Source organism: Aethalodelphis obliquidens, unplaced genomic scaffold (assembly GCF_003676395.1).
Source record: "Aethalodelphis obliquidens isolate GAN/ISIS:26980383/991018 unplaced genomic scaffold, ASM367639v1 scaffold4, whole genome shotgun sequence".
NCBI classification, from domain to species: Eukaryota; Metazoa; Chordata; class Mammalia; order Artiodactyla; family Delphinidae; genus Aethalodelphis; species Aethalodelphis obliquidens.
In genome coordinates, this window is record NW_020837948.1 from 38979160 (window position 1) to 38993759 (window position 14600).

The window sequence follows — 14600 nt, forward strand, 5'->3', positions numbered from 1 at the left end:
TAACTGAGGTTAGACCAACTTAATGAAATGTTCTAGTCATTAATATGGTAATTTTTAAAGGAGGCATAAACAAAAAATACATGATATATGTCAAACTTGTAAAAAAATACACTTTGACTGAAACAGTATAAAAGAGTTGGCAGGTTTATCAGTATTTTCCACTTTTACCCTCAACCTTTCTTTAAATTAATGCTTTCAAATGCAGTTTCAATGCTCTTAACATAGTTAAGCAATTATAAAATAAATATACCCTGTGAATTCTTAGATAGTTATAAATATTTATAAGTATAAAAATGTAAGAATAAAATAAAGCAAACTAGGATTTTTCTTTTAAACATTTATAGTTTTGATTGAACCTCAATAATGAAAGAAGTTTTGGAGTATCCATTATTGAGCTATCTCTCACATTTTCCCATAGTAAGCCTTCAAAAAAATTTTAATATAAACACTGCTCTAAACACTATGATATGTGGAACTATTAAAATACTCTTCTAATTCAAACTTTCCTGAAATTTCTAGAAGGAAGGAAAGAAGGAAGGAAGGAAGGAGGGGTAGAAAGACAATAGGAGTAAAGGAGAAAATCAGCAGGTTCAAATTCTTAAAAAAAATAATTATGTAAATAAGTATCATTCTACAATTAAATATAAAGATTTTTGAATCTTAAATAATATTTTAAAATATTTTCCTTATAGTGACTTTTTAGCCACTTAGCACTTGACTCAGACAAGCACTTAGCCTTGGTTAAGAGTAGCTCACCACAACAAGAGCTGGAATGCCTGACATGCACTTGAAATGGCATGTGCAGTTAAGTCCATCAAAGGGGTCAAAGTCCAAAATCAGAGTGATGGGTAAGGGTAAGTAGTATAGCAAACACAGTCTAAGCATATAGCCAAGTTGGCTGAATGAATTGGAAAAAGAACCAAAATGTAAACCAAACCCAAACCTGGATCCCAAATCAGAATGAGGGCCAAGTCAGGCATGAAGGAAGCATACGCTGAGGACTTGTAGACAATATGGGCAGGACTGGGCTTCCCTCCTCCCTTTCTGAGAAGGAGTATCTTTTCCCCATCCATGGACATACATGGGTTACTTAGATATTATGAGCCTAGAATTTAGCTGTTGACCAACCTACTTCAGAAAGACAATTCAAATCTTCTACGCTTAATCATAATGTTATGTTTATGTGTATCTTCATTTCAAGGAAAAGATACCAAAACTATTAAAATGCTGAGTAGGTCTCCAAAGTCATAATATAAGCCAAATTTGAACCAGAGTATAAGATCAATTTCCTCATTCCTAGCATCATTACATCTGCCTGTTATGCTGCTTCCCATCAAAATGATTTAAAGTTATTCTTTTTTCCCCTAATGCTATGCACCACTGATGCCACATAAATCTCAAGGTAATATTAGAGTTATATTTCTTTTCAGAATGTAAAGGCAATCTCTAGTTTATAGCAGATGGAAAAACAATATTAAATGCCAGGGTTTTTTTTAAGTTAAAGAGATAAGCCCTACATATTACTTTTTGTCTTTTCTTTTTCTTTTCTTTTTTTTTTTTTTCTTTTGGCCACACTGTATGTCTTGCGAGATCTCAGTTCCCCGACCAGGGACTGAACCCGGGCCACGGCAGTGAAAGCCCAGAATCCTAAGCACTAGGCCACCAGGGAAATCCCCTACATATTACTTTTATATTACTTTTATATATTCTCAAAATATGAGCTAAGTCTTAGCAACAATACAGTCTGGATCCCTGTATATACACAAACTCTTATATAGAGTACACAGCATAAAGGTTAACACTGTGGGCTTTAAATTCAAACACACAAATGTTTTAATCACCATTCTGAAAAACCATGTGATCTTGGGCAAAAGACTTAACTTCTTAAGTCAAGCTTCTCTATCCATTAAAGCGGGGATGGTAACAGTAACTCTCTCAGAGGGCTGTTGTGAGGATTAAACGAAAAAGGCGCTTAAAAGCTTAGCACAATTCCTAACACTAGAATTAGTGCTCTTTTTTTTTTTAATAAATTTATTTTATTTTATTTTACTTATTTTTGGCTGCGTTGGGTCTTCGTTGCTGCGCGCGGGCTTTCTCTAGTTGCGACGAGCAGGGGCTACTCTTCATTGCAGTACGCGGGCTTCTCATTCTCTTGTTGGGGAGCATGGGCTCTAGGCGCACAGGCTTCAGTAGTTGTGGCACGCAGGCTCAGGAGTTGTGGCTCATGGGCTCTAGAGCGCAGGCTCAGTAGTTGTGGCTCACGGGCCTAGTTGCTCCGCGGCATGTGGGATCTTCCCGGCCCAGGGCTCGAACTTGTGTACCCTGCAGTGGCAGGCGGATTCTTAACCACTGTGCCACCAGGGAAGTCCCTAGTGCTCAGTTAATATGTACTAATAATAGTAGTAATAGTACCCCTCAGGTTTACGGCAAGAAGCTCACAAGATGGAGCTGAGACTCTCCTCTGGGCTCTTCTGTTATGCTGGTATCCATGACATGGAACTTATGTCATATTTGAGAGCATGTCAGAGAGGATGGCTTGCCTCCCAGTGTTTTCCAGGAGCACTGGTGTTACACCACACACACAGCTTTGAAAATCTAAGCAGATTTCAAATTTGTTTAAATAGCTTTCTTGGCCAAGAGTCATGTAAGTTGCCAACTGGCAACAGAATCATTTTCCACTCAAACTTGACAGCAGCAGGATTTAAACAGAAAACTGGGAGGAGGGCAAAGGAAGTAATATGCTTCCTTCCTCAAGGTAGTTTTGGACTCTTTGGCACCAGAGAAAAGTTTTAAAGATGAGAGAAATTTTGCATGAATATTATAGTATTTATTTGCAATGTATCAAAAATTAATTGAAAAGGAATAGATAGTTGCCATCAGAACTCCCTTTCTACCACTTTTTTTCATATTCTGTGAACTCTTTCTTAGAAGACATTGGAATTTCTTCATTTGGGTGCTCTAATTCAAATACAGTGAACCTGGATTTTTTAATTAATTTCTTTTTTATTGAAGTATAGTTGATTTACAGTGTTTCAGGTATACAGCAAAGTGATTCAGTTTACATATATATATTCTCTTTCAGATTATTTTTCCATTATATATTATAAGATATTGAATATAGTCCCCTTTGCCATACAGTAGGTCCTTGTTGTTTATCTATTTTATATATAGTAGTGTGTATCTGTTAATCCCAAATTCCTAATTTATGCCTTCCCTCTTGCCCTTTGGTAACCATAAGTTTGTTTTCTATGTCTGTAAATCTGTTTCTGTTTTGTAAATAAATTCATTTGTGTCTTTTTTCATTAGTGAATCTGAATATTTTGAGTCAAATAAGAGTCACTGGAGTTCAGTGATCCTACAGAAGTTCTTCTCTTTCTTTAAAATATAACCCAAGAGCAAAATAATTTTTTTCATATTTCCCTTATTCTTGACAGTAAGAGAGTAAGAGGAATCAGGGTAAATGCTAATAGATATTTAAATCCTCTCTAAGAGGAACTCAAACTGATGGCATTCTAACTAATTAGGAAACTTGTAAGGATAAAGTTTCTACATGCTTCCTCAGAAAACACTATTCCAAAGTACTAACAAGAAATGTTTTCTTATTTGTATATACGTGGCTTAATTCCAAAAAAGATTTGAGGTAAGGCATAAAGATATATACAGTATATTGAGATTTAAAAAAAATAATAAATGAGGAAAGTAGGAAAAAAAATTTTTTAATTGTAAGAAAAAAAAATAAAGACATCAGTGCTAAGTGTGGGCCATAAACTTGCTCTAAGCATCCTAGCAGTCAGTAGAAAGAGGTGAATTATATTATTTGATATCTGTAAGATTAACATCAACAATCATGTTCTCAAAAAAAACTTAGCTTTTATCTAATATATTCCTCCTGCTAGGGTTTGTAACAGTTTCCTTATATTTGCTTGTAAATGAGAACACTATTACTCAGGCTATTGAGGGGAGAGAGAACGTTCTTATATTTCAGAGATTTCTACTGCCATATTTAGGGGGAAGATGTCATGATACCAGCAAAATTAAATAAGTATACCTAGTTAGGACAAAGGACACCCAGTAAACATATTCTATAACAATATTCCCATGTGCAATTTTTAGCAATTGATGCTCCTTAAAAAAATTTGTAAGAAAGACTGGTTCCCAATGATGAAATGATTTACCATTAGATACTTTAAATCAAAGACTAGTAGTTTTATATTTCATGGAACTATATGTCTGTGGTAGACAGAATAATGGCCCTCCAAAAATGTCCATGTCCTAATCCCAGAAACCTATGAATGTTACACATCAAAAGGTACTTTGCAGATGTGATTAAGGAACTTGAGGTGGTGAAATTATTCTGCATTATCTGGATTGGTTTATATAATCACAAGGGTCCTCATAAGAGGGGGCAGGAGGGGCAGATTCGGACAGAGGAAGAGCAATCGAGAGATGGAGAGGCTGGAGTGATATAAGGAAGGGGACACAGGCCAAGGAATGCAGGTGACCTCGAGACACTGAAAAAGGCAAGAAAATGAATTCTTCCCCAAAACTTCCAGAAAGGATGCAGCCCTGCTGACACCTTGATTTTAGGACTTCTGACTTCCAAAACTATAAGATAATAACTTTGTGCTGTTTTAAGCTCACCGAATCTGTGGCAATTTGTTAGAGCAATAACAGGCAACTAATTCAATGACTACAAACTCAGTATATTGATATTACTAATCGATTTCATGCATTTCTACCCAGGTATTAATAGTAAGCAAAAATGTATTACGCGGCCATAAAAAGGAATGAAATAATGCCATCTGCAGCAACATGGATGGACCTAGAGATTGTCAAACTGAGTGAAGTTAAGTCAGACTGAGAAAGACAAATATCATATGATATCACTATGTGGAATCTAAAAAAAAATGGTACAAATGAACTTATTTACAAAACAGATATAGAGTCACAGATATAGAAAACAAACTTATGGTTACCAAGGGCAGAATGGGGAGGGGAGGGATAAACTGGGAGATTGGGATTGAGATATACACACTACTATATATAAAATCTGATAACTAATAAGGACCTACTGTATAGCACAGGGAACTCTACTCAGTACCCTGTAATGACCTATATGGGAAAAGAATCTAAAAAAGAGTGGATATATATATATATATAACTGATTCACTTTGCTGTACACCTGAAACTAACACAACATTGTAACTCAACTATACTCCAATAAACTATTTAAAAAAAAGAAATAATGCTCACTTTAAAACATATCTCCTGTGCTTCCCTGGTGGCGCAGTGGTTGACAGTCCGCCTGCCGATGCAGGGGACACGGGTTTGTGCCCCGGTCCAGGAAGATCCCACATGCCGCGGAGCGGCTGGGCCCGTGACCCATGGCCACTGAGCCTGCGCGTCCGGAGCCTGTGCTCCGCAACGGGAGAGGCCACAATAGTGAGAGGCCCACGTACCGCAAAAAAAAACAAAAGACATATCTCCTATACTTTAGTTAAGCCATAAAATGAGCCCCAAGTATATCTAGGTACTTTGAATATAACAATTTTCAAAATGTGCTTCATAATACACTGGTTCTGTGGGATGTAAAAGGTGTTAAGCACACAAAAAAATAATTCTAAGGTCAAATAACTTGGAAAAACTATACTATTTAATTGTAGAATAATTAAAATGATTTTTTAAAAATTATCCCAGGAGTCTAGATTTACCAAGAAACTTTCTGGGTTATTCAAAGGATCCACATCCATCACCACTCCACTATCAAGAGCAGGTGGAAGATGAAGGCAAAGTAGTAGAATAAATGTACTAAATGATAAAATGAAAGTGTCCTTCCAGCTTTAGAAAATCTGGCTAATCAACCCTATTCACAATTTCATACTCCTCAGCTCATACTCATGCAGCCACCTCTATAGTCCCTGTTCACGAGCACAAGGCCAGCTCAGCAAGGAGACTCTCAGATAACATAGTTGCTTCTTGGTGTCTCTGCCACCTGCCACTGACCTTATCCATGGGAGCTTGCCCAGGCTTTTATTTGGAGGAATGACACCAGGACTACTCACCAATCAAACTGAAAAAAACAAGCCATTTACTTCACTCATTTAACCCAGCCCCTTGTACGTAATTCATCCTCCCAACATACTCCACCCGCCCTCATCCAATTCTCTCCAACAATAGAGGGAAAGACATTTGCCAAGAATATAAGTTTAGTGGAGCACAAACCTCAAACATGGACACTGCAGAAACTTCAGACTTACTCCTAAGGAACAAGATTTCCTGGGGAACAGAAAAATGGCTTCAAAGCTTGTCAACAAGAGCCAACGCTTGGTCTCTCATAAATACTAGAGTAAATATTTTAACAGATCTCTTCACTGTAGAGCTAATGAGTACCATGTATTTTTAAGAGAAAAGGAAAACAGTACGGTGTTTTTTAAATATTTATGACCCAGGAACTTTCTCCTCTGGAACATCTACAGAACAACACTTGGAAAACAATTTGCTAGTTATATATGAAATTTCCGAAAGTCAGTCAATTCCTTTGAGGATTATAACGTGAAAAGTGAAAAATAAAGAGCCCACGTAAAAAATTCTACATGGGCAATTTTAGAATTCATTATGGCCAAATAACAAGGTAAAGAAGTTTATTTCTAGATATCAGGCAGGAGATTTGGGCCCTTATTGATGAACTGCTATCGCCAGGCTAACTGAAGTAAGAATAGCCTAAGAATGCTCAATTGTCAGGCAAACGATTAAGGCAGAAATTGAGGTCATGAGGCCAAGACAGGATCAGAATCAAGGAAGTCAACATTTGGCATGAAACTGACACAGTTAATAGAAAGCCAGGTCACCAAAGTCACCCCTACCTGCCAACTCAAATACGAAGCACAGAAGCTAAAACAACGTGATTCAAAATCAGTACCTCAGCATCACCCCAAGTACTAAAAGTTAAAAATGTAGGAAAAAATATTTCAGGCAAAATAAATAATGTGCTGAGAAATAACTGTCATTATTTTTTAAAACCATAGAAAATAGCCATAAAGCGAACAATCGTTCATCTACTGGGAATTCCATAGGCCTTTGGCCCAGAACTTCCTTACTTATAATCACCTTGTTTTTCCTAAAGAAGTTTTTTAAATGCTATTTCTGGGAACTTTCCAAAAAAGCAGCATAAGAAATTTTTTTTCCACAGGAACTTACCAACCAAACTTCCCCATTTCACAATAATTTTAAAAGTTATCCACCAAATTTTTATATTCCAGGAAGAAAAACATAATTATAAACATTTTTTTTAACTTAGAAAAGCCTATAAACACCCACAACTACACACACTAATACACAAAACCTAAATTACTGTAACACAGTATAGTCTTATGAAAAGAAACTTCACAGCACAGGGCAGCCATCGTTCTTAGAAGAGCTTATCTGTCTTTTGGTCATCAAGGTGATGTAATTATATTACTTATATTATTTATGCTTTCACAAAACACACTTTAGATATGATCATGATAATTAATATAGTTTGTCATTAAAACTCATTCATTCAACAGATATTTATTGAATGTTTTCTCTAAACAAGGAGCTAACGATGGTGAATACTAATCTATCTATGTGTCTATCTCATAATTTCATGCATTTAATTCCTCTCCCCACAAATATAAAATTACTGGTGACCCCAAAAATAATATTTTATAGTTATACATCTTTAATTCTTTATGGAGATACATAAAGGGAAGATAACTTTTCTAAATCTTAAAGTGCGACAATCCTTTTAAATCGTGTATTCTGGGAGGTTTACTGTATTTTTATACAGTTTTGGAGGACATGCTTTCTTAAAATGTTGAATTAGTTTACCTTTTTTCTGAGGTTTATGGGTAGCACATAATTTGGTCAGGTATTTTGAGACTAAAGAAATAATTTCAAAGAGAAAAAAAGCGGTTTAATGCATGCTTTCTTAGTAAAAAGCTCTAATTTTAAAAGTTAGGCATTTGTTTTTTTAAAAATCAAACTAAATCTGCAGAGGTTTTGTTTAAAAATATGCCTAGATTTACTTAATGTTAAAGTTTGATAGCATTTCCACTTGCTAAAGCATTTTAGCAGAAACACTTACCATAAAAGCAGCCATGGAAACTGAAATGATACATTGCGACCTGGAATATTTTAAAAGACAATTGTCTAAATAAAAGATTTTTCAGTATCTAGACAAGCAGCTTTATTTGTAAAAAGGAAACTGTTTCCTAAAGAAATAACAGGAATGAACCCTAAATTCTTACAACTCAAAATCATTTTTCTAAAAGTGTTGTGGCCTTGACCCTTAATATGATGATTAGACTAGATTTTTTGTAAAGTATTATAACTGTTGATTTAATAGACTCATATTTCTCACAACTGGTTATCTTTTTAATGTACTGTCTTATATTACATAAGTAATCTCAGTACACAAAGAGGGAGCATTGCCACTATTTGCCGGAGCAGTTAAAAGATAATATTATGTAATTTAAGCAACATTCTCAGGCAAATCTATTAACAAACAACACAGTTATTTCTTACTATGTAATCAACATTTGCATTAGAGATAAAAATATTATACCTCCTCCTGTGATTCCTTAGTACTGAGGAGTCAGTACAGTTTTGTTTTTTTTAATGTGTTGGCTTGAAGGAAGTTTTATTTTTTATCTTCTGCATGAGTAAAATTATCTTAATTCCAAAAATTACTCATTGTAAAGAACTGGGTGCATTAAGAGTAATTTCCTTAAAAAAAAGGTTATTTGCACATGAAATTTTTGTGGAGAAACTGGATTAAGTCTACAGCTCATTCAGTCTAGTAATTTACAAACAACATAACATGCTATGGGGAAAAGACATAATTTTTCTCAATATTACTATTCACAACACACACATGAGGAAACTGAAATTGAGAGATATTAAGTAACTAGCCCAAGGTCATATAGTTTGTGAACAGCAGAACTGGGCCTCAACCACCTGGGCCTTTCCAACAGACTGGGACCACCAAAATTTCCTGCTTCGCTCCACAATGAACATCCAATTTCAATGTACTCTAAAAATAAACACAAACACAGAACACATTCTATAAACCAGTTATGCTCAGCTTTGCAAAATCATTATTAGAAGTATTTATGTCTTCTCAGGCTAGAAAAATATTTCATAATTCATTAAATTTTTGTTTTAGTAAACTATTTTAAGCATAAGTTTTCTTTCAGGAAAAATATACACACCCTAATTCATATACATAGAAAAGTCAAGTTAAGAGAACTAAACATGTATCCCAAAAAAATCCACACAGGATAGAATCTCTAGTCCCAATTTTAAGCCTCCCATCAGACAAAAAGCTCTTACCCAACCATTGATTCTCATGCCTATTGAATGATGTCCTCCCCAGGTCAAACCTCTTGGCCCTACAGTGTGGGTCACAGAGGCAAGTTCAAGGGCACCGAAGTGGGAGAAAACTCTCTTCAGTAATATTCTTTTTAAAAAATACTGATTTTTTAAAATTTAAAAGAAACAGAAAAGCATTCTATATATAAAGAATAACTTCCCTTTCCCTTTTATTCAGAGGTTTGTCATGCTTACTCCAAGAATAAATTAAGCATTCCCATTATCAAATATTTAGGGTTTCATTTAAAATTCTTTTTTGTGTTTGTAGTAATTCATATTCAGGCAGATTCCAGGCCCTCAAAGCAGCATGAATTCACTTTTTTAAGGGGTTTGTAAAAAATAATCACTTTATTCAATATTATAGTTGTAGAAATGAAGTATACTTTCTTTAAGAAATAAAAAAAAGAAGAAAATGCCACTTAACATCGTTGGTATGACAGTATAGGACAGCAGGGAAAAATACTGATAAGCTTGTCACTTTGATACCAAGAAGACATTCTAGTCCAAGCTATAATACGCTTCCTACGTTTTCACTAGATGTTTCTTTTCTGCTGCTTTTCATCCTTTTCCATATTTCATATCAGAGGACTGGTACAGCCTTGAAAACTTCATTAACAGGAGCAAATTCAATATCCACCGACTTCTTCTCAAAAGGCATTCTAAACCATCAGATAGCCCAGCAGTTTCATTCTCATGAATACTCCATGAAAAAACTCAATAGGACACAGATGAATCCAATGAATAGAAGGAGAAATCTATTGAGTTTGGGAATGTTTGGTGCATTGGATCAGTCCAGGGTTATGAACCTTAAACCTCCCATTGTAAACAGGAAGCTGGATATGAGTCCTTCCATAATATATTGTCCATTTACTCTGCAGGCCAAGAAAGCTAATGGTCTCTGATACCCACGTTCATCAGTCATGGAGCTGACACTTGGAGTTTTGACAATAACATCATAAATGATTCCTCCAGTGATGAGGAAGTAAGACACCACCACCAGAGCGTACACTGTCATGGCCGACAGCATGTGCACCCAGGGCGGCTTCTTCAGCTTCAGGATGGGACATTCGAGCACTAAGAACAGGACTCGGTACAAACTCTCCATGTTGGTGGCGGCAGGGTCAGCTGTCGGCCGCCAGCCCCACACGCCATCCGGGAACAGGCATGAATTCATTTTTAAACTAATTTCCTTGTTTTGCAGAAAGGCAGAGAAAGTCCAAACTCTTCGTGTAATGACATTTTTCTCATTAACAAAGGCTTTTAAATAAATCTACTTCTGTTTTCCTAGTAATCCTAACACTTTTAATATGATGCTTACTTCAATTTCTAAAGAATCTGATACAAAAGTTAGTGTGGGTTCATCAACCTACCCTGGCCTCCTCTTCACCTGTTTAGATTCTTCTGTTCCTTATAGATGAAACTCCCTTATCACCACCACCTCCCAAAGGCCTCTGCTAACTCTGCTAGGTTGGAATAGGTGTCCTTCCAACCTGCCATTACAGCATCCTAGGGAAAAGCTCTGTGGTAGCATACTGCACTATGATAATAATACCTTTACATGCTTGTGCCCACTTATAGAAAGTAAACCCCTGTAAGGCAGGAATCTTATTCGCCTGTTAATTGCATTTAATAAATACTTTTGGAGGAAAGGAAGATAAAAAAAATCAAATACATTTCCTTTCCTTCCCTTCCCCTTTCACCTTCTTCCTTTCTTTTCTGAACAATTCAGACCATTATCATGTGCGGCAGAACAAGACTGGCGTCAAGGTGTAAAACCCAAGCAGGGTGAGGAAGGTATCCAGGTAGGAGGGTTCCCAGCCTGAGAGTCAGTGAGGTGAGGAAAGCATTCATGTGAGGGGTTGACTTGGGGCAGGAAGTCGGAAGTCAAGTGGAGAGACACAGGGGTCCCTGCAGGAAGTACACGGTATCAGAGGCACAGCAGAGAAAGGAAGGAGTCCATGGATTGTGGTAGCTCAGTGTGAAGTCAGAGCCCAAAGAGAGTGAAGAGAGCATCCACTGAACTCAGGGCATCAGAGCTCTAGCTGGGAGAGGGGGTGGCCACTTGGAGTGGAGTGGCACCCTGGATGGGGTTTCAGAGCCCAGCAGACTGAGGAGGGCATCCCTGGAGAGGGTCTGAGCCTGAGCGGAGTGACGAGGGCATCTATGCAAGAGTGGCGACCCAATGTGGGGATCAGAGTACCTAAGCCAGTGAGGAGGACAAAAGGGGTGACAGTCAGAAGCAGGAGTCTGAGCCTACACAGACAGACGAAGGGCTTATAGGCCGGGGGCGTGATGTGAGGTGTGTCTGAGCACTGTGAGAAAGGCACTTGCATGGGTGTTAAGGAGACTCTCTGGCCAGGCCCCTTCAGTGCTGGACACTAAGACCTGGCCTGGGGTGTTGGAACACGGGTTGTGGTGTGAGGCATCCACACAGGAAACAATGACACTGGTTACATACTGGGGGGTTGAACAAGCAAGTAATCCTGAACAAAGACATAGTAATGATAATGGGAGTCAAGTTTCTTACTATGGAGGAAGAGAAACAAATACAGAAGGGGCCAAAATGTAAATGAATCCTGAGGAATTTTGTTTTGGAATCTAAATTCATCTGCAAGAACAAATAGGCAAAGTATAGTTAAAATTGTTCTAAATTTAAAAATAACATGAAGAATTGATTAACAGCAGCGGTCCCCAAGCTTTTTGGCACCAGGGACTGGTTTCGTGGAAGACAATTTTCCACGGACCAGGGTGGCGGGGGGTGGTTCAGGCAATAATGCGAGCGATGGGGAGCAGCAGGTAAAGCTTCGCTCACTTGCCTGCCACTCACCTCTTACGGTGCAGCCCAGTTCCTAACAGGCTGTGGACTGGTACCGGTCCACGGCCTAGGGGTTGGGGACCCTTGATTAATAGCATATTTTAAATATATCGATCATAGTATATTTTAAATAATATTGAAATGTAGATATTATATAGTGTATTAGTCTTAGTATATTTAAAATTTTGATATAAAGCTTCAAAAATATCAGTGGGGAGAGAGAGGATACTTCACTAAAGGTGGTAGATCCAAACCCTGGGAGACCTAGGGTGGCTCCACCTTCTTCCCGCTCCCCCTCCTCTCTGGCCACACTCCCTGCCCCCATGGTACAGGATAGGTATATAAAGTGGGTCCCCTCACCACCTCTTGCTGCAGCATTCTCCTCAACCAGGAGAACACCTTCTGATAAGGTACTTAAACCCATTCATCTGGCTTCATGTCCAGTTGTCCCACAGGATGCTCACACATGGCTGCCATTCCTATAAAATACAGGAATACAGGCTGACTCCTGCAGCCTCCTGTCTCTGCTCATTGTGTCTCCCCAGTTCTCCTGTTCCAACAGGACAGGGAGTAAATCAGTCAGTCAGCTGCAAGCCAACTGTTCTTGCAGAATCCCCATTCTCTACAAGCAATTCACTTGGGAGCCAACTATAACCTTCCTCTCTCTCGCCCTGCCTTCCTCTCTCCATAGAGTTCTCTTATATAAACCAGAGGAGCCTACAGTTAGAAGAAGGGGCTAGTATATGGTGAGGAGGTGCAGATCTGGTTTGAGTCCTGGAGGGATTGTCTCACTCCAGCTCTCTTTAGAATATGAGATACTGGCTGTCCAATGTGTCCTTGGTTTTGTCCCCTAGTCAAGAGCAACAGAAAAAAACCCACTCAAAATCCTAATACATACACTAATGCAAAGGAAAATATCACATGAAACTGGTAACCACGGTTAAAATCTAGTAGGGAACAGACTGTCATAGGAAACGATAAAAAAAGAGAACTTACAAGGGTACATCTGAATCTTTTCCAAGACTATATTCACATATTATTTGTGTAATTTAAAATAAATCAAAAGCAATGAAAAATTTAAAAACTAATTATTAACAGCCAAAAAAAAATAATAGTGAATATAAATCACAGAATGGGCTTTGTCACCATAAAATCAATGAAGAAAATTAAAAGATGAATAATTTGCTCATATAAAGTAAATAAATGTATATATGCTTATCTCATATAAATAGATTTATTAAAACTCTAATGGTTAAATGAGCTAAAAACATGAGTTAACTATTCATAAAAGACAAAAAATAATTGTCTATCTAAGTTTGAAAATAAACCAGTATCTATTGCTTGCCTCGGGGTATTGGATTACTGGTGGGGTTTCTTCCCTTCTTTTTCTTATAAAATTTGTACAATAAATATTTATCTCTGGGCTTCCCTGGTGGTGCAGTGGTTGAGAGTCCGCCTGCCGTTGCAGGGGACACAGGTTCATGCCCTGGTCCAGGAAGATCCCACATGCCGCGGAGCGGCTAGGCCCGTGAGCCATGGCTGCTGAGCCTGTGCGTCCAGAGCCTGTGCTCTACAACGGGAGAGGCCACAACAGTGAGAGGCCCATGTACCGCAAAAATATATATATATATTTATCTCTTTATAATCAAGAGAAAAAAACTTTTAAAAAGCTCCTCTCACGCTATACCCCCCCAAGAGAGTATATATGTATATATATACCAAATATAAATTTTTGGTAAGGGAGTCCCAATACTAGTGAAGTAAACAGAGAGCAGTACAGAAACTAAGAGCCCAATATGTAAACCTAATGATTTATCCTTTTCCCACAGAAGCAAATATTTTAAAACAGTTTTAATCCATCTGATGGATTATAACTGATTTTATACTTTAAAAAGTCACTGAATCTTTATTACAGCAGTCTTAAAAGAAACATCAACACATATAAAGAAATTTAAAAGTTGTTGAGTTAAACAATAAGTATGGTTTTTTTAATAATTTTACAACTTTCTATAAACTATTTCCTATAGCTTCTCAGTGAGAAAGAAAATTGTTTTCCTCTGGCCTTCAACAACTCTGACACTTATTATACCTTGTTTTTCACTTTGAAACTTTATGTGCTTTTTCTGCCTTCACTTAATTCCTATATGAGGGGATCAGCTACTAAAACTAAAAATATCAGAAATTCCAAAATTAAAATGTTAATTTGTTTATAGAGTATAATGAAATCTCAATACATTCATTACAGTCATGAAACATGAATAACTTTACATAATATATTTCCCCAAGAATAAGTGAACTATAATTTTTTTTAACTTCTATAACATACTTTCTTTTAAAAAGAAAAATGCACTAAGCTTGTAGAGCTAGTCTTGTGTCTAAAATTAACCCATGA

The 14600-nt window shown here is 37.1% G+C and overlaps 1 pseudogene; it reads right to left on the reverse strand.

Annotated features, from left to right (window-relative positions):
• Positions 1-10052: 10052 nt before the first annotated feature.
• Positions 10053-10548, reverse strand: LOC113617657 (oligosaccharyltransferase complex subunit OSTC pseudogene; annotated as a pseudogene).
• Positions 10549-14600: the final 4052 nt, after the last annotated feature.